This window comes from Dermacentor albipictus, chromosome 1 (assembly GCF_038994185.2).
Source record: "Dermacentor albipictus isolate Rhodes 1998 colony chromosome 1, USDA_Dalb.pri_finalv2, whole genome shotgun sequence".
Classification (NCBI taxonomy): domain Eukaryota; kingdom Metazoa; phylum Arthropoda; class Arachnida; order Ixodida; family Ixodidae; genus Dermacentor; species Dermacentor albipictus.
Window position 1 is genome coordinate 327,425,119 of NC_091821.1, and position 19,863 is coordinate 327,444,981.

At 46.9% G+C, this 19,863-nt stretch overlaps 1 long non-coding RNA gene and 1 other non-coding gene across 2 annotated transcripts in view; both read left to right on the forward strand.

Annotated features, from left to right (window-relative positions):
* The first annotated feature begins 5,484 nt into the window (after positions 1-5,484).
* The window catches only part of LOC139054547 (uncharacterized), a 34,775-nt gene continuing 20,396 nt past the window's right edge, over positions 5,485-19,863 (forward strand). The window contains exons 1-2 of the long non-coding RNA XR_011511312.1: positions 5,485-5,607; positions 6,340-6,453. This is a non-coding gene — a long non-coding RNA (uncharacterized lncRNA). The remainder of the gene's footprint in view (positions 5,608-6,339; positions 6,454-19,863) is intronic.
* On the forward strand, positions 18,912-19,094 carry LOC135910274 (U2 spliceosomal RNA). Its single transcript, XR_010566985.1, has one exon. It is a non-coding gene; the product is annotated as a U2 spliceosomal RNA (small nuclear RNA).

A 19,863-nucleotide genomic window follows, 5' to 3' on the forward strand; every position in this document is an offset into this window, starting at 1 on the left:
CCCCACCTGCTTGTTCTTCTTTTCATTACTTCCGAGGTCATCTCCCCAACCCAGAGCCTCGGTGTTCCCCATTTGTTTTCGCACCCTGACTTCTCTGCTTGCTTGCCGCTGGCTTGCCATGGTCGCAGGTGAAAGGGTAGCTAATATGTTTGTTTTGCACTTACCTTGAAGAGCAATCTGAGCTCCTCTTCGATGGTGCTGTAGCTTCTAGCGGACTTGGTTTCCATTATTTGCAGCATTGGCGGTGTTTGAAACAAGTTGAAGCTACTGCAAGAGAGAGAGATGAAAAGGAAAGTCAAGGATTTTAAGCAGGTATTAGTCTCCGCTTTGCTACCTTATACTGGGGTTAGGAAGTATTCCTGTCAAGCCTGCTTTGTGTTTCACTGTCGAGCACCGCTGCCAGCCCCGTTCTCTGTTGGTGGCTTCTATATACCAGCAGTCTTCGACTACACGAATTTGTCGAGGGAATTATTTAAAAGTAATCATTACACATGCCTACTGGTATAGTGAAATGACTTTAACACCTTCTAATTGAGTGGGGCTAGTAAGTGCCGATATTCGAGAGTACCCTCCCTAATGGAGCCGAACATTTCCAACACCTGCGATAAGGCACCAGTGTACTTGGCGCTAGGGCTCAGCAACAGCCGCCATTGCTCCTCTAATGAACGACATTGCACGTGCACTTGACACTAAACAGCAGCGATGATGAGGATGAGAGAACCAGAGCGCTGTTCTAATACGATGTGCTGTGAATTAACGTGTTTTATTTGCTTGCTGAAATAAAAGATAATAAATAATGGCACTGGCAAGTAGCTCTGGCAACCCGTAGCTAAACGGCATTAGATATATACACTTAGTAATCACAAAAATGGTGCCATGAATCACAGTTTCTTCGCCAATAATGTAGTATTCCGTATAAAGCAAATATAAACAAAACATAAATAAAATGACAGCCTTAGGAATAAGACAAAAATGTACATAAATCTATACAGCTTACATTGCGTAAGCCCTGAGCACCACACAAAAAGAACACATATTTTTTTCTCTCACTCCTTTTTCTCCTTTCTTTTCTTTCATGCCTAACCATCTCACCTGGAGTAGCTTGCCAACTTGCCGCTACGCTATCTTCTCCCGATACCAATAAACTTTTCTTTTCTTTCTTTCATCGACAGCATTTAGAGCAGTGGTCAAACGATATTAGTTGTTTACATGAGTGACAATAAATTGGTCCGGCTAGCTAGAAATAGTATCGCAGTGATGTATATCTGCCCTCCATATAAACGTACGCGTGAATCCTTTACAGCATGTATTTTATGGCTACTTCAAGATAAATCATTGTTTCTACAGTGAAAATGTGTTTCATTTATGCTGAAGTAAGGGCGTCAAAGAGCAGTGGATAGTTGATTTGAGCACTGAGTGTATCGAAACGGTGCATATGTGTGTGGTTATGAACTAGTGGACATGCAGCTAGCATCTTACGACACACACGTGAGCAAAGGAGACGGACTTCTGAGCACCGCCTTGCTGCAGGTTTTCGTATTTCAAAAAAAATAAAAAATATGGGGCACAGATTTGTAGCGCTAGACACCACAGTGAGCACGTTTTGTGCCTTCCTTTTAACCATCGTTCCGTTCCCAGCTGGGGACAGACCTTCAGAAATTAATTATGCAATCATCACGAGAGTTTCGACGGGAATTCAGGGCGCAGGCTATTTTACCAAGCGTTTCACCCCTTAAGAAAGCCGAACGCCAGGCCGGGGAACGCTTGTACCCATTTGAGAACCAGTGGGTGCCCGGCGGCGTTGGGAATCGAACCCACAGCCTCAATTATAAAATAATCGTTGTTTTGTTCTCTCCAGAGCACTATAGGCAAGTTTATTTTTATTTCTTCCTGTGAATAGGGCCAACAAAACTTCTAGACAAGCACATATTGATAGTGAGCATTTATCATGCCTTCGTCTTTTTATTTGTTAAAATGTAACAACTTATGCTTCCCAAGTACAAGTTGTCAGGAATATGAAGTTTTTTTTTTTCCATTAAGATATATAGTAAGAACAGTTGGCACACCGAAACAAGGCTTTCGATGCGTCATGCGTCATTTGTCATCTCCCTGCTCCTTCTCTACTTCTAGACGCTCGGGCGTTTTCTGTAAGAGTGCGCGCTTCGCTTCTTTCGAGAACACGCATAAATAGGGCGCACACTTCATTTCCTAAGTCACTGCCCTTTCATTTACAGCACTTAAAGAGCCCCGCCACGCTTCCCTGTCCTCCTTGCGATATACGCGAAGAGATCGAAGAGCGCATGCATGCGCCAGCAGAATGTAGTCATTCTGGCAGATAGTCGAAAGGAGCCACCGCTCAAGCGAGAGCGAACCGAACGACTGAATTGCCGATAACCCTACGGCGTGTTGTCGGCCACACGCACCGACTCCCCCGATGGCAGGAACGGGCAGAAGCTTTTCTAAGGTCCTGTTTTCCACATTGTTGTTCTTATACTTGGCTTGCGCTCTCCGTCGACAAGACGTCGCTCGCATAGCCGCCAACCGCGAGTTGGACCGACGCATGCACTAGCCGTGCGAAGTTTCCAATATGGCCCCCGTTACGCCCAGCTCCTATATACCAGTGCCCAATCAATACAAATATTCCCTCCCCACCGTCTTGGGACGCCCTCGTCCTCTCCATTTCACATCGTTGTGTTCTGGTTGTTCAACCCATCGTTGCTTCCGTTTCTTTCTGTTTGCTCATTTTCTTTATTTTGGATTTTCCCCCCCATTGCTTTTCTTTCTCGTGCGGGCTGCGGGATGGGCACCCTCGAGTCTAGGAGCGGTATATGGACGGACGCCGCAGCGCATCGGCTTTGTTCGTCACTACAGGCTCTCTCTTCGAGAGGACCGGGACGGAAGAAGGGCGATCTGACGGAGACGTCGAAGAAGTCTTGCCTCCCTCATGGCTCTTTCTCTCTTTCGCGTCGTGCTCCCCTCTGGTTTCTGCAGTGAGCGGTGGCGACGAACGTGGAAAGGGAGCTGGGGGAGCAACGGAAGGCCCGGCATCGTTTGGCAAATGATTCCCGGCACGCATCGGCGGACCTCTATAGATAAGTCGGTCGCGTGGCTTTTTTTTTAAAGAAGCCGGGGCCCCCGCTGACGTTGTCGAAGAAGAGCTGTGAGTCGTCTCTGCGCGCTCCCCGGATCCGACTAGTGTGACGGCAGAGGGGTTCGAGACGCTCCGCCGTGGGGAGAATGTGAAGAAGAATAAGATGATCGTCTGCCATCGAATGCGTCAAGAAGGCTGCGCCGCCACATATTATATATATATATATATATATATATATATATATATATATATATATATATATATATATATATATATATATATATATATATATATATATATATATATATATATATGTATATATATAGCACTCCTCCGTACTGCTACATTTTTCGCTAGCCTTTTCTTCTTTCGTAGTTTAAATACGGCCCCTTTTTAACTTCTATCCTGTTAATATATCACTCCGAGAGGCACGTTGCTCCACGAAGCTTCTTATTTCTTTTTTTAACTGTTTTTTTACCGCAAGTCAGGAAGGCGCTGTATGGAAAGGAAAGAGGAGGAACAAGCCGCAGGTCGGGAAGACGTGGCGCCGTCCAAAGGGCGTTAATGCGTCTCCACACTTACTCTTCGTTGTTTGTTTGTTTCGCGCATGTCCTTAAGTATGGCTAGATCTTTGGCAGCGACCCTGCAGCTACAGCTGCATTAGCAGACCTTCGCTTCCACTGTTTTTGGCGTAGATGATGTGATCCTCTACTTGGCGTATATTACAAGGGCTCAACCTCCGCTACTATATGTAGTATGTCCATAGCTTGTTTATTTTTATGTATATTTGCTGTAGGCTATAGGCGCAGGCCATTGGGAGCCCTTTTCAATGCGGTTTCACAGCGCTGCTTGTACGTGCGATTACACCGACGAAATCGAAGCAAAAGTAAAATAGATGTTAGTCAGCGAAATTTGAAAACGTCACCTTTACTGGCGATGCTTGCTACGTGCTAATGGAGATCATTTATATGACATGAGTGGTAATGTGATGAATATGAGCACACTGGCAAAATAGAAGTGTCTGGTGATTACCATACTCCCAATAGGAAATTTGAACACTGTTAAATACGTGCTTTCATTTCGCGATATATTGATTCAAAGAATTTGAGACAGAAATCACCACACCAACTGGCAGTGGGCCAGAGTGCCGCTAGCGCCTTCGCAGACAGAGAAGTATGGGAACGCTGGCATAATGAGCGGTATCGGCGCGAACTGTGGAAGAATACGACGGGGAACGCGCGAGCAGTGGCACGAGCGCGTTCGCGTGGTAACGACTATAGGGACAGCGACGATTCAGCTGTGGAAGAATACGTCGACGAACGCGCGAGCAATGGCACGAGCCCGTTTTACGGTTACCCCTAGGGACGGCGATGATCCAGCTGTGACCGAATATGAGGACGAACGCGTGAGTGGTGACACGAGCGCGTTCACGCGGTTACGCCTAGGGAGGGCGACGATCTAGCTGTGGAAGAATAGGACGATGAACGTGCGAGGAGTGGCACGAGTGCGTTAATGCGGTTACGCCTAGGGATGGCGATGATCCAGCGGTTGAAGAATACGACGATGAACGCGCGAGCAGTGGCACGAGCGCGTTCGTGTGGTTACCCCTAGGGACGGCACGATGCAGCTGTGGAAGAATACGATGAAGGGCGCGCGAGGAGTGGCACGAGCGCGTTCGCGCGGTTACGCCTAGGGACGACGATGATCCAGCTGTGGAAGAATATGAGGACGAACGCGCGAGCAGTGGCACGAGCGCGTTCACGCGGTTACGCCTAGGGACGGCGACGATCCAGCTGTGGAAGAATACGACGATGAACGCGCGAGCAGTGGCACGAGCGCGTTCGTGTGGTTACCCCTAGGGACGGCACGATCCAGCTGTGGAAGAATACGATGAAGGGCGCGCGAGGAGTGGCACGAGCGCGTTCGCGCGGTTACGCCTAGGGACGACGATGATCCAGCTGTGGAAGAATATGAGGACGAACGCGCGAGCAGTGGCACGAGCGCGTTCACGCGGTTACGCCTAGGGACGGCGACGATCCAGCTGTGGAAGAATACGACGATGAACGCGCGAGCAGTGGCACGAGCGCGTTCGTGTGGTTACCCCTAGGGGCGGCAATGATCTAGCTGTAGAAGACGACGACGAAGAACGCGCAAGCAATGGCACGAGATAGACGGCCGCGATCCAGCTTTGGAGAGAGAGAGAGAGAGAGAGAAAATAATGCAGAGAAAGGCAGGGAGGTTAACCAGAGGTAGTTCCGGTTGGCTACCCTGCGCAGGGGGAAGGATTAAGAAGAATATGAGGACGAACGCGCAAGCAGTGGCAAGAGCTCGTTCACGCGGTTCCGCTGAGGAACGGCGATGATCTAGCTGTGGAAGACGACGACGAAGAACGCGCGAGCAATGGCATGAAATAGACGGCGGTGATCCAGCTGTGGAAGAATACGAGGCCCAACGTGCGAGCAGTGGCAACAGGGTGCTCGCGTGGTTACGCCGTGGGACACCGATGCTCAACCAAGGTATGGTCGCCAAATAACTGTACTCTAAAAAGGAAGAGAGAAGGCAGGGTTGTTAACCAGCAAAACGTATAGTTGGTAGCCGTGTACTCGTAGGCCCATAAGGCAGTGAAGGCACTGGTGGGCTTTTCAGGATGACAGGACTGTGCGAGTGTCTTTCACTGTGTGGAGCTGTGCACGTGCGTACACGTATTCACCACGTCTTTAGTTGCTCCATCATTTATTTTTATATTCATGTTTACCCATCTAAGAAAAAATCAAAATGACGCTCCCATGATCTACTGCTAAGGATGCCTGTTATACGTGAATTACATGAACTAGCAAGGCAGCAGCGTTGCTCCAATATCAAAACGCAGAGGCAAAATGTTTGCATTGGCAAAATGCGCGTTCACTGTCTTCACTTATTTTGCTTATTGTAGATCTCACCATGAACTAAGCTGCGAGATATAAATAAACAATGCATACGCAACGCGCATGTTAGAATCTGTTAGGCCAAGCGTTCGTAGAACGGTTAAATAAGTGCCATAAAAATCAATGCGATGCATACATTTGGCAAATTGATTGTCTTCCTATGTAATGTGCAATCTCTTGGAGCGTGGAGTAACAGGATAAAGGCACTTGACTCAGTCCAACCACTCCAGCTTTCTGTCATTAAAATTATGTCTTTCTCTATTTATGCAATTTTGTGTTTACGCACCGTACAGGTTACAACACGCAGTTTTTATGTTTTTGCAGGCTAAGCCGAAATATCAAGAGTAGTTCATGCATATGCACACTGTAGGACGAAGACGTAGTGACGTCACTAGGGTGAAAGTGATGTTTGATGTCTACCGAGGGAAGAATGATGAGGTGAGTGCTGTGGAGAGGGAAAAACAACGTAAAAGACTATGTTAACATCGACTATTGCTTTGCCCGTTATTTTCCGAGTCATGCAGCCCAATATATCTGCACACACATTCTCAGATGTGCTACGTGCGACGTGATGTACGCGCCAGTCATCTGAGAGAGCTACATATTGCATTGGTACGAAAACACTCTGCCTAATGGCTAGACCAACGGCTACCTATTTTCGAAGGCCGGGGTTCAATCCTGCCGTGAGACACGAATTTCTTTTTATGTCGTGTGGACGAGCTATTCGGCAAGAAAGCGGCGGCCGCAGCCCCTGTCAGCAAAGGCCGCTACGGTTGCCAAAATAAGCTTCAGCGTTATTAAAAAAAAAGAAAAAAACGTCAGATTCAGGTGACACGGAGCCTGAACCGATGAAAAAAAGACGGCCTTTACTTGCGCCTTCAATAAACAGAGGACATTGAAGTAGCACGCATGCCGATGTAGAAGATGACAGAGAGTGGCGGTGAGTGCAGACCGCAGATGCTTTCTCAGTCATGCTGAGGTAGTGGTGAAGTTTTTTTGTCCACAAAGGCGGCCAATCTGCATGGGTAGAAATTCGTTGCTCAAAATCGTTAATATAGTGACCGCCGAAATCTTAGCTTAAAAGAATATAAAATTGACTCCAGTGACACTGAGGACCATTACAAAAGCAAGCATTGGTGGTATTTCAGACTTGTGTTGAAGCCAGCGATACCCTTCGCTATCGATAACTACCAGTTCCTTCATAAATGAAGTCTCAAGGATAAAGCATGATCGCATACTGACTACAGCCACCTGTTGTGTTCTAGTCGTCATCGATGTCCGCGCGTCATTAATTAGCTGCCATGTATAGCCCATTTGACATGCTTATGTTTAATTTGCGCTGTTTATTTACCAGGAGGAGCGACCCGACTTTGCGTCTTCATATTTATCTGCATGTGAGTGTTTGTGTACGCACCTACTTTGGCCTAGATTGTGCGTGATTGCTTGCTTGCGTCAACTCGGTATTGATATATACGAAATGTAGAAAATGAACAATGTGGTCTGTGCTTACTATGGCGACAATATTGTGGATTTCTGTTGTTGTCAAGTGTATATATCATGTGATAGAAGTAGGTGTTGTCGGCTGTATGTTCCTGCGTCAGCAGGCGTAGTTGGCACTGTGCAAGGACTTTTCCATGCCCATGAAGAAGACGCTTTATGGGAAACATCTTATAGAGGGCCTTACGTATTCACCTGTCGAGTAGAGAATTCATATAATGCTTGATGCAGAAGAATAATCCACTGAGATAATCCCTGAAACTGAAAGTTGCATGCACTTTGTCACAACGTGTATAATAGTGACAGCGACAGCCAACGTTGCAACAAGCGAAGTAAAATTCTCACTGTTTCGCCGACTACTAGTCACAGGCAACATGAGACGCGGTGCAGGGTTTATTGGTCCATCACTGTTCGTCTTAAGTTTCGCTTTGTAGCCACCTTGTCTGATACGACGGAATTTTGGCCTAGATCTGTCCGAAACACTACAAAATGATTGGCGGGAGGCCGCAATCCCGCCCACAGGTTGTACCGCTAGGAGCTTTTTCTGGCAGCCGGAACCCTTTTACGGTGTTCAGTAAAAAGAACATAAACTGAATGATGTCATGTCACACTCTCAAGAGTTTAATGTCACTCTAATCTTTACCCGCAGCGCAGCAGTTCAGGAAAAGAACCATTTTGTTGTTTTTCGTGTTTCTAGAGAACGAGGCTTCTTTAATGCTGCTGTGCCCTTGGGGATAATGGACTGAACATTTGGCTCTTTTTTTTTACATCCTCTAATTCCCTTTTGCCCCTTCAGATTTTAGGACCCGTATTCCATTCAGTGTCGTCTGTTTCAGTTAACTTGTTCACCGCGCTAGTCTTACAGTAATTATTCTGCTGTGAAAATGTGCAACGCCACGTGCAAACAATTTCAGGGGCCTTTAGAAAAGAGAGAAAAGTTTAATTATACGAAATACAAAGAGGTTGGCCTGAGGTGAATTCATCTAGCCAGCTACTCTGCCCTGAGGAAAGGGGAAGAGGGAAAGGAAGAGGGAAAGGAAGAGGGAACGAAGAGGCGCATGATGGGTGACCATGACCAGAGGAGGAGGATGTAAAACATGTAGCAAGCAATTTGGTCTACTCAAATGGCCCTTTAAATAGGGGTTTAACTACAGGGAATCTAATAAAAGGAAAAAGAATGAGGATTACAGAAAGCGCAAGGGGAAAAAGCCTTTCTTTTCTTTTTGCCCATTTTTAAATCGTGGCAAAAGAAAAATAAGTCATTCTCATTCCACCCACCAGACCGCTCCCACATAGCCAAGGTTCGATATATATTGGTTGGTGGGAACTGTGTGCCTATTAAGCATCGAACGCAATTTACTCTCAAGAACGCACTCATGACACTGTCCAGTTTGGTGCTAATACTTTCCGCATTTACTAAGCTCCCGACTACGCACTCGTCGTTCTTTGAAAGAAGAGCCTAACCGTCGCTGGGTCAATTTCTAGTGCCCAAATTTCTAGAGCCCAAATTGTCAACGCTATGACGATCAGTGATGCGTTCAACCACAGTGCGCGCTTTGTTTTTAGATTCAAAATATCGAACACGATGCGCCGTCTGTACGGGAAACAAATGTGTGAGCGCATATGCCCTTTAAAATGAGCCTATCCGTGCTTTCTGCAAAAAGAAGAGCGAAGAGAAGAATGAAACTGCTAAAAGCGAAGATGGGCCCAGATGACGGGACAATCTAGGCGGTCGAAGGAAACGCAGACAGAGATCGGATAAGGAGGGGCTCGGGGGCGAGCCTACTTTGAAATGACAGATTGATGCCACTGTCAACCGCAGTGGAGCGTTCGAGTGTACGAGACGCCCCCGCCGCCAGCCTGCTCCCATCTCGGATACCTTCGAGTGCGCACGCACGCACCTCCCCTCCCCCCTCTCTCCTTTCGAAACCGCCATTTCGTCTTCGGCGTCCATTGGCTTTGGCTGTGTTTGATGGCGCTAACCTCCTGGTCTCCCCTGCGCCATCCAGCGTTGCTGAAGCCCATCGTACCGTCCTCGACTCCCTGTCGCCTTCACGTTGCGCGGAAGAGGAGGGAGCAGCGCGGCAACTTTTGCTTTCACACGCACTATCCTGCACTGGAGCCGGTTGCATGGATCCCCACTTGTCGCCGCCGGAGTAGTGGCAAATGTGATCGCTATTTGTGCGTTACTTGAAAAAGAAAAAAACAACAAATAGAAATAAAGAAAAGCAAAACATAGACAACGGGTTCGTTGACAAGCTTGATGGTACGTAGGTTTTTTTATATACTTGTCAATCTGGAAAACGAATGCATGAGTGAAATGCTCAACCGTGTGAAAAATTACTCGTAGGTTTTCTCTCGATGGCTAGGCCGTTTTCTACAGCTAATAGGTTCATTCTTACTCCTCCTTTCTCAGGAATACGTCGCCGGCAACAATATAGACAGAAAAAACTGCTGAGAGCCAGCCGAATTACGCTGCTTCTTCACCAAACTCAATAAAGTTGCCATTACAGATACGAATTTTGAGGTAACAGATCTGTTATATTTTGCGCACTACAATGCACTTTGCGAATTGCTGATATTTTTCGCGATGTATGTGCGACTGCAACCGGCTCGATGTCTCTTCACTGAGAGAAGGACGCAGCGAAACTGCGAGATCCACTTAGACTTTAAAGCTTCAATTGCGTTTTCTACCGCGGATTACGGCAAATCATCGCCTAAATTGTTGCTATTCGGGAGCGCTCTTTTATATCATTCTATCATTAGTTGTAGTAACAAGGACACATAGATGCTGAATTCATTTCCGGCGCTATTTCGTTTTGTCACTCTGCCGTGTATGCGCGGGCCTGGGCGTTCCTGCAATTGTAATGGACGCATATTATCCTGTTCTGACTGACTCAATCGGCACAGAACTGCAATATCGGCCCTCTTTGATGCGCTGTAATGACTTTCGCACTTTCCGCACTTCCGTTATCGGTCTCCACGAGACTGACTATAGGCGACAATGCTAGCATGAAGAAGTAGTTCGTTCTCATTTCAAAGCAAGCGCACTAAATTTGCGTTGCGTAATGAATCGCCGCTATTTGCCGCCGCACAAGCAAAGTGCTTCCCTCACCAGCACGAGAACCATCTGCGCGTTAGCTTTAACGACTCTGGCGCTGACGGCTTTTCCCAGTCCAAGCATCGACGCCTTCGACTATGACAGGGCGCCGAAAGCCCGCCTCTCCACAGAGACGTGCGCAGATACACGCCACACACAAAGAGCACGGACGCGGCGGGACACTTTTTTGCCGCATCATAGCGAGCTGCAAATAGGCTTATTCTGAACGGTGAAAATTTTAGGCCTTCTAAGGGCGTGCGATTTAAACGGCCGAGACCAAAGACAGCGACGTAATTGAATTTCAGGCGATGCCCGGGCGCGCCGCGTTTGGCCGCCAAAGCATTTACGACGAGGAAAACAAGAGACAAAAAAAATAATAACAAGACAGCAGCTGAAGCAAGGAACGACGTGAGTATAAGGGAGGCGAGCACATCGAAGCGCCCTCCCGGCGATGTTCTCGCGCTCGCCTGATGCGCGACAGTGTCGCGGTGGAAACGAAAAAGATGCTGGGAGCAGGCCAAGTGACGCCTCGGGGAAACATGTTGAACGAGCTTGCAAAGCATTCCTGGCAATGTCGTGTTCCATGCTCCACTCGCTTTCGTTCACCCCCTCCCCCCCCCCCCTTTCCCTTGATCTCGCGAAACAGGCTCTGGGCTCTCCCTCAGTGGATGCTTTCGAAACCCAGGCCACCCATAGCGACGCGAATCGCGTTGAGGATGCGCGGTTTTGCGCCCTCGGCCGCTGGCTTTGGTTCCTCTTGGCGACGAGGTTTCTCAACCGCCGCGAACCTAGTGTGTAATTAATTCACGCGTCTTCTAAATTGCAGCCCCAGCGTGAGTTATGGCGGGAAACTGACCCGCACTGGCGGCGCGACGAATTACATTCCTCACCCTTCATCACAATTGCAAGAACCCGCTTGCTGTTTCGTTTTGTACGCGACTTCTGTGCTGGACAATGTAGCGTCATCGAAAAACTCGGACGCAGACAAAAATATCCAGCCGGATGCGGAGTCATAACGAGATGCGCTTCCGAGCTTCAATAAAAATTACGCACGCATTGCTTTTACGCGGTGTTGAGGGGGGAGGGGGGGTTAGTGGACAATGCATAATACATCTAAACTTAGGAATTATTGATGTAATATGCGTTTCTGTTGGTCCTTTCTCATTAGGGGCTTGCACGAATCCTTCTTAAAATTGAAACATGGCTCTTCGAGACACGCTCGGCAAACTTGAATATCAATCCGGCACCAATTTTGGACATATTAAATGTAAAGGACGAGAATGTTCGTCCGATTCTGTCAACAATTTTTATGGATGATGAAGAACAAATTTCGCAGTCTCATATACGCTCGTAGGATTCAGTGCGAAATTGCAACGCTTGGTTGTACGTTTTGCAAAACCTACTTGATGAACGAGATAGCCCGAGATAGTAGTTGGAATTTGAGTACGTTGTCTAGCCAAGCCACGCAGTAAATACACCATCCTGATTTAAATATTGGTGTATTTTTTAAGTATTAGCACGCAGCAAGAAAAAAAAGTTTGAGTGCGAGAGCATTCACTCCCGATCTTGCCCAGGCGTTGCCACAAGTCGTCGTAGGCCGATAGCATTGCAGAACGAGTGAGAGACAAGTGACACCACACGGGCTTTCGGCGTATATATTGCACAGGACCTTATCAATACGGAAATATAATGCCGATGTTTATATAGGTCGCTTTCAACAGCTGTGATTCAAGCTCGGCGGAATTAACATTAACGACACACACTGTCTTGTCTCGTGCGGTATGCATGGCTTGCCGCGTGATACGACTGAACTGCATGTGACGAAGTTCGTGAAATGAAGGCACAGAAACGCATTGTAGTCAATTGTTACATGATACACAGAGAATTAGAGGGAGTGAGACCATCAGAAAATTTGCAAGCATAGGGTTGACTCGGTGGACGTGTAGAATAGAGACGCTCTATCCTGGAAGAAGCCTCGGTCCTACAGCGAGCTTAAAGTAGGCGGATGCAGATTACATCGCACATTTTATAAAATTTGCCGCGAGAAACGTTGCATTAAGTACAAGGGGACTTCATGCACTAACAATCGCGTACAGAGGGAAAATGGGTTATAAGGAAGGCAGGAATTTTAACCAGTCAAGAGTCTGGTTTCCTAGCCTACGCTGGGGGAAGGGAGAAGGGTAAGAGAGAGAAGGGAGAGAGAAAGAGGGTGAAGAGACGTGCACGGACTGTACTTGAGTCACAAGCCACTCGTGCAAACCAAACGGTCTCAGAAAGTACAAAAGTGCCTTCGCTGCCTTGTGAGCCGATAAATGGTGGGCACCGTGCTCAAGTACTGTCTGTTCCCTCAGAGGACGATCTTTTCATTTCCTCAGTGTGTTGGGCAAAGATTGTCTTTGTGCTTGAAATTGAGGACAGTGGCACAATAAGTGGTCAATGCTCTCCTTGCGTCTGTAAACATCACATGCAGTGTTATCAGCCATTCCAATTAGTGCTGAGTAAGCTTTCGTGAAGGCAACTCCCAGCTACAACCGACACAGAAGAGACACTTCTCGTCGATGCAGTCCGGCCGGAGGTCTGAGTTGCAGTGAAGGGCACAGACAATGAAGTCTGTGCTGTCTGGTGAGCCTTGTATGTGCGGTGCAGAGCTTTGAGTGCACCTATAGGGCTTTTCGGGAGAGGCAAATAGCACAAAATAAAATGGACAATGCGAGGGACCTAAACGAACACTAGCTACTGTCCTCGTTTATTTCTTCGCGTAATAATGAAACAAGTAAGTTTAGGAAGATATTCTTCTAGTACAGTCGATAAAACATATTTGGAAAAGATTCAAGCGTGAAACAGTACTAGAAGACAGATGAGACAGACGGGATGGGCGCTGCTAAAAATTGTGAACATTCACTCGATATTGTTTTTTGCCACTCTAGGACACAGCCCGCATGCAGAAATGATTCCCCGAATGGAGCAGCAGGAAATTCAGAAAATACATGCACTATTTCGCCATGTAACCTGATAATTCGGCAGCATGGGACTACCGTGTACAACGCACAATTGCTACAGAAAGCATAGAACCAAGCATATGCGAGTGATGAGCCAGCTTAACTGTCGAAACCCATGAAACGGGCTTCATTTTCAATCAAGCATTCACGGTTACACTTGTAGCGCCCGTCTCGTACATCTCGTCTCCCTTCCGGTCACATGTTTTGCACTTCAGTTATTTTTCCAAAAGGGGAACACACGCATCTATAAGTTACGTTGCAATGCTTGCCCTTACAGTAAGAAAAACCAAATACATCGCATCGTCTTCGGTGCTTGTTAAAAAATCACAGCTAACCCGAAACATTTCAGAGCCCTTTGATCTGGCATTTCTCGTATCCGTCGAGCCTGATCGATCACCATTAACTTTTTTGTAATCCAAAGCCCCTCTAGCCTCATCAGTGGTGGAGGTTGATCGGTCCAAGGAAGTCACTTTACGCCGCTGCTCAACGAAGCTATCGAGAAGGTAGTGATGCTGAACGCTGTGCTATGGGAAGCCAAGTGCTAGTTTTTGTCACAATTTTTAATTGTTTGCGCGCCGTCTCTCGGAAGCCAGAGCTAAGGTATAGTGCATACAGCGAAGAGAGATGAATAGGAAGTACGTTGCGGTTACTACTCAAAAGGGGGTGATCTGTATTGACAAACACCGTTTCCGCGAATCACGTGTTGCTTTTGCCCGGTTACCATGTGCTCCATGGCTGTGTGTATGCGGCCAGTTGAGACAGCGATACCAAACCAAGACTTTAGCGCATTCATGCTGATTCGTATACGCTAAGCATCGCTAGTGGTGGCTAAGATATCAACTCTCTCTCTCTCTCTCTCTCGGAGCAGGTGTGCACGATGTGTTGGCTACATTGTTACGTGGTAGGTTAAAAATATAAGATTTTTTCTACTCAGCTAGAAATTGGCCCTGATTTACCTATAATTTCTTCTCAGCTATTTGTAATCTGAAAATACGTTTTTTACTCTTTAGAAAGTAGGTAATAAGTGCATTTGTAACTATATCAAAGCAACGACGCATTCCACTGATGGTGGTTATACGCAGCAAGAAACTAAGTTGTATATATATATTATTTTATTTGTTTCCACAAGCAAGGAGGTACATGGTTGTGGCAGAAAAAACAAGGGGGAGAAAGCTGCAGAGAAAGCAGCTTGACTGGCCCCAGGTGACCCCACAACAGAGGGCTGTGGCGCACGCCTCGAATAGCTTTCCTGACTGTGACGTACGCATGGTAAAAAAATAGCAGTTCCAGTTTACGCGATAAAATGATACATAAAAATTCCGCTGCGACCGCGACAGAGAAAGAGAGAGAGAGAGAGAAAGAGAGAAAGCACGTGCACCCGTGAGCAAAAGTATACGGACCAGGGACACCGCGATAAAACTACTTTTCGCCTTTGTGTGGGAATGCAACTTGAAAGTAAAGATTGCAGTCCAAACTTGGCATTACGAATTTTCTAGTGCACTCGTCAGTTTCGCTTTATGCGTGCTAAATAATTAGAAATTCTGTTTCTTCGGCGATCCTGTGCTCCGTATACTTTTGCTCACGGGTGTACATGGAAACTAAAAGCGAGTGCGAACGAAATCGGTGATAGGATGGATGGGGCGCCCACTGAGAAACTTTAATGTATACAGGCTCTTTAAAAGCCTACTTTTCCATATTGACACGCATGAGGACACACAAAATGGCAAGCGATGGCTCTATAGTGGACTATAGTCTCATTAATAGGTGCCAGTCACTCGGTAACGCCTTTTCCCATTCGCAACTGCACACCGGTTTTATAGCACATATTAAATGACTCGTTTTGATATAGCTCTTGTTCACGGTCCAGTAACCCACCGGCGCAGCCATTCCCATTTATGTTGGACGAATTATTAGCCTTTTTTTTTTTCAACAAGAGGCACCAAGATGCCATTAGAAGCGCGTCTTTCTTGTTTATAAGTTCTACCGTGAAGCGCACCTCGTATGTTTTGCTCGTTCTTCTGTGGTAATTTTAGGCCAGAGACCAATCTACAAATAGGCAAGTCGGGGAAGGCGATTTGCGTTTAAATGAATTCCGACCCTATTCGGATGCTTTTCAGCAGAGAACGGCCGTGAAAGCAAACGGGAACCGCTTGCATAGGCAAATAGAAGTGGGCCGGAATGAAAGTTTTCGATCGAGTTTTCCCGTTTCACCCACTCATTTTCGCTACGTTCACCTTAACCTTTCAAGCGTCTCGGCCCACCAGCCGCCGTTCTCTGTTGACTCGCATAAACTCACTTTTGGGTTTTGCGCTCAGTGGAACTTCTGCGGTGGGCATTGAAGCTCCAACACCCATAGGCTGAACGTGTAGAGCGTGCGTGGCCATTGAAATCATGAATGCACTAGGCTAGCCAAGAGGAAATGCTGAAAGAGCGTAGGTTAGCGAGCGTACTTTCGGACAAAGCAGAGAACAAAGATTCTTGCAGAAACGGTTTTTACTGTGTATACGGGAGTAGAGGGTCACCATGTCGCTGCTGTGGCAAACTCTTCCACTGTTTGTTTGCGCAGCGCAGACATTTCGATAACCTTTGCTGTGATACCTTATGTATAGGGATGCAAAATTTCAGGAAAGGTGAGAGAGAGAAAAACCAGATTTTCTTCTTCGTCTTTTTCAAACGAAAATTCCCAAGTGTGTGAAAAATTGAAACTCCAGTCAAAGTGTATTATAGTTTTTATTGCAGCGATGAATAAAAATAATTGTCCTTAAATGCGCGCGATAATTACATGGAGAACGCGAAAACGATGAAACGAACGCCCTGTTCTCTTCTACGAAAGATTGCTGATCTGATAACGGAGAAAAAGGTCACTGAATGCCCGAGTTACTCTCTCTGGGTACACTCCTATTAGAATCGATTGCGACTGCTTCCGCATTACAATTTAATTATACATAGCCGGGCTTTCGAACACGTTCACTTCTGAGTCTGTTGCGAATCTTGCAATGAACATTTACAAACAAAGACCAGTTGTATTCGCAAGTGGCAGATTGCGAATGTAACTGCAGCAGTCTAGAAGCTATCTTTGTCAGCGGCTGATTAGTGCAAAGGGCCTTGCCACAATGTTGACGAGGAGTCCCAAAGGCCAATCCTGGACCAAAACCTAGAGGACGCCCTGCATTTCGCTACGTTTGAAGGCTACACTGCGTTTTGAAGACGAAACTGAAAGCATCCAGTTTTTTTCTTCGTCTTTTCTAAACGAAAATTGCCACGTGTGTGAAAATTTGAAACTCCAGTCAAAGTGTATTATAGTTTACGTCGGTATAGTATGTAGTATATAGTATATATAGTATAGTATATAGTATAGTTTACGTCGATTACGTCGGCATACGTGGCAAGTATACCGACGTTTTCTTGTCGTTGCTGTCGCTTTTAGAATTGTATGCTGTACAGGAAAGAATGGCAAGCATTACTGTTTGTCAAAATTTTAATGAATTATTACCACTTTCTCTGTGATGAAAAAAGAAAGCGAAGAAACAAAATAAGCGTATCGTTATTTCAATCTTTCTTGATTTTTTCCCGGCCCTCGCATCTCTAAACTTGTGTACAAGGGACCATTTGTTCAGTCGCCGTACGTATATGTAGGGCGCTGCTTGCGTGAAGACAGTGCGCAGGCAGAAAGTTAGCACTGGCGCCATGTTTTTATAAAGTAAATGTTCGTGATGACAAAAAGTGCTCCGCCCGTACCTACGTACATATATGAATAATAGATTAGAGCAAGCGATTCTTCCAATGGAACACTCGATCACAGCAAGAAAAAGAATAGTTATGAACGAAGATAGTGACAGTACACCCACGGCTAAGATGTATACAGCCAACAACTTTTCCCATATACGCAGAGCGTCCATATTTTCTTCTTATGGTCAGGGAGCATATTCGAGGGCCACATAAAGTTGTCGGCAAAGGGTTCCACAGAATAATTGATCCAATGAAACCGGTCTAGCTAAATGTAATGCCGCGCTTACAATCGAGCAGCCTGTTAGAATGCGGTTTCAAGTCGGCACATCGAACGCGGAAAGGGCACGCTCCACATTCACGCATCGAATTTTAGAGCTGAGCTCTCAGGCGCCCGAACCTGCGGCGAGCGTCGGCGTCGGCATAAGCGAGCGTACGAGCACAGCGAACGATGAAAGCGAACGTGTAGCGCAGCGGGAGATGAAAGCAGCACAGAGGAAAACGCAGGAGGAGGGTATGGCGGAAGGGTGAGGAGGAAAGTGTAGTGCGACGACGATGGTGACGAGATGGCGCGACAGTAGCGCGCTCGTCTGGGAGGTCTGTTGGTGGCGGCGGCAGTGAATCGCGCCCACGCGTCACCCACGCGCTGGCTCTCGCTATCTCCAGATTGCCGAGACAGTCGCGCCCCACTTCGCTCCGTTTGCAACGTGCCACACGAGACAGACTGCCCGCACCAGCCAATATATCACGAAATGAAAACACGTATAGAGACAGCTGCGTTCAAATTTTGCATTAGGGAGTATCGTAATCGTCGGTGAATTTTTCTTTTGCATTCTTGTTTGCCGTTCAACACTTCTTTCTCTATATTTCTTGAAAGTTCATTGCACCTCTTCACAAAGGGTGTGCACACCACTCGCAGCAAATAGGAACTCAAAGAGATTCCAAGCATATTGGATAGAAACGAAAAAAAATCAGTGCCATTTCACTCTGTGAAAGTGGATGACCAGCGAAGCTGTGTATGTGGGCCCTTTAATGGCGAACTGTCCATTGCGGTGCCTCATACACCGTATGCACATAGATGGAAGGCGAAGCGCGACTAGTCGTTCCTCCACGATGTTGAGCCTCGGAAGATGATGAGGCCCAGGGTGGTATACATGCCCATGTATTGTTGCAAAACGCGGCACGACCCCTTTTACTAGCGAATCTCGGCACGTAGATCATATATGCACTTCCCCGCGCTCCGAGGATACACAGTGCTTCACCGTAGCCAAGGCGACCGTGCGTTGGTGGATGTCCTGCAGTGTAGTAATGGTTGTGAGGTCACTCTAAAAGCACAAGCGGTCATGCACAACACAGGCCGCACTAAATTGGTACCCCCCAAACTCCCTAAGAAAACTGGCTGTTGCTCCAGGGAAAGGTTCCAAGTTTGCGGGATCGGGGTCACATGGACGGTTCGCAATTCTTTCCACCTTACAGTCCTGGCGGGTAGCATGCTTGCAGGACCACTACACGGGAGAACGGAATGAATGGAAAGGAGATACTCAAGCGCTTGGAACGCCGACAAAGAGATGGCGATGCCAACGTAGAAATGACCGGCGCAGGTCAAAGTGTAGTACCTGTTCTCAACCGCAACAAGTTGCATTTGGATCTAAGATATAAGACATATTTTTGAAAATTGACAGAGTGCTTAAAACCTGCTTCACCTCCGCCGCGGGTCAGCCCGCTATTGTACTATTTTCGTTATCGGCCCACTCATGGGGAGGAATTCTCGATCTACATGACTCGACAGACGCACGCAATGTTTTTCAGAACCCTGCCATATACAGCGTCGCTGTAAGAGAAATTGAAAGTAGGAGCCATAATAGGGGAGACGTAGAGTGGAGGGTGAATTTCGCTCCTTCGGGTGGTTTGCACGCAGATGATTTTTTTTCTCTACTGTGCGCAACCTAACGGGATACATGCTCTCAGCGGGACAAATGCTTACAAAATCACTGTGAGTTGCAATTTCGCAACTGGGCTAGAAAAATAGTAAGGAGAAGGTTGGGGGCCCAGACGACACGCCAGGTTACGGACGCCACAAGGTTTAGTCAGGGACACTTTCGCGTGCTATAGAAACACTATCTTGCAAAAGAGCTTCTATATGTACATGCTACGTTAGCAGAAACGCCGCAAGGAAGAAAGCTTTAAAAGGGGGAGCGAGCTGGCGCCGAGATCACGTACGATGTCGTGATAGCTGCGACCGGGGCGTTCTGTAATTACTGAGGAAAATGCTGCAGGCAGATGCTGGGCGCCGCCTTCTTATTAGAAACATTTTGCGATTCGGTCTGTAAATGAAGGATATTGTTCAGATCGCTCATTAAAGCAAGAATGAAGTGCGCGAGCTTAATATTTCTCACCAATTAACGAATAGTTGCTAATTGTCGCTTTTCAGGCATGCCCGCTTATGACTGAACGTAAATATTGACACGTGCACTTGTTTACTTTTCTCCAGTCATCGCTTTTCACCGGCTAACAAATGTGTTATCG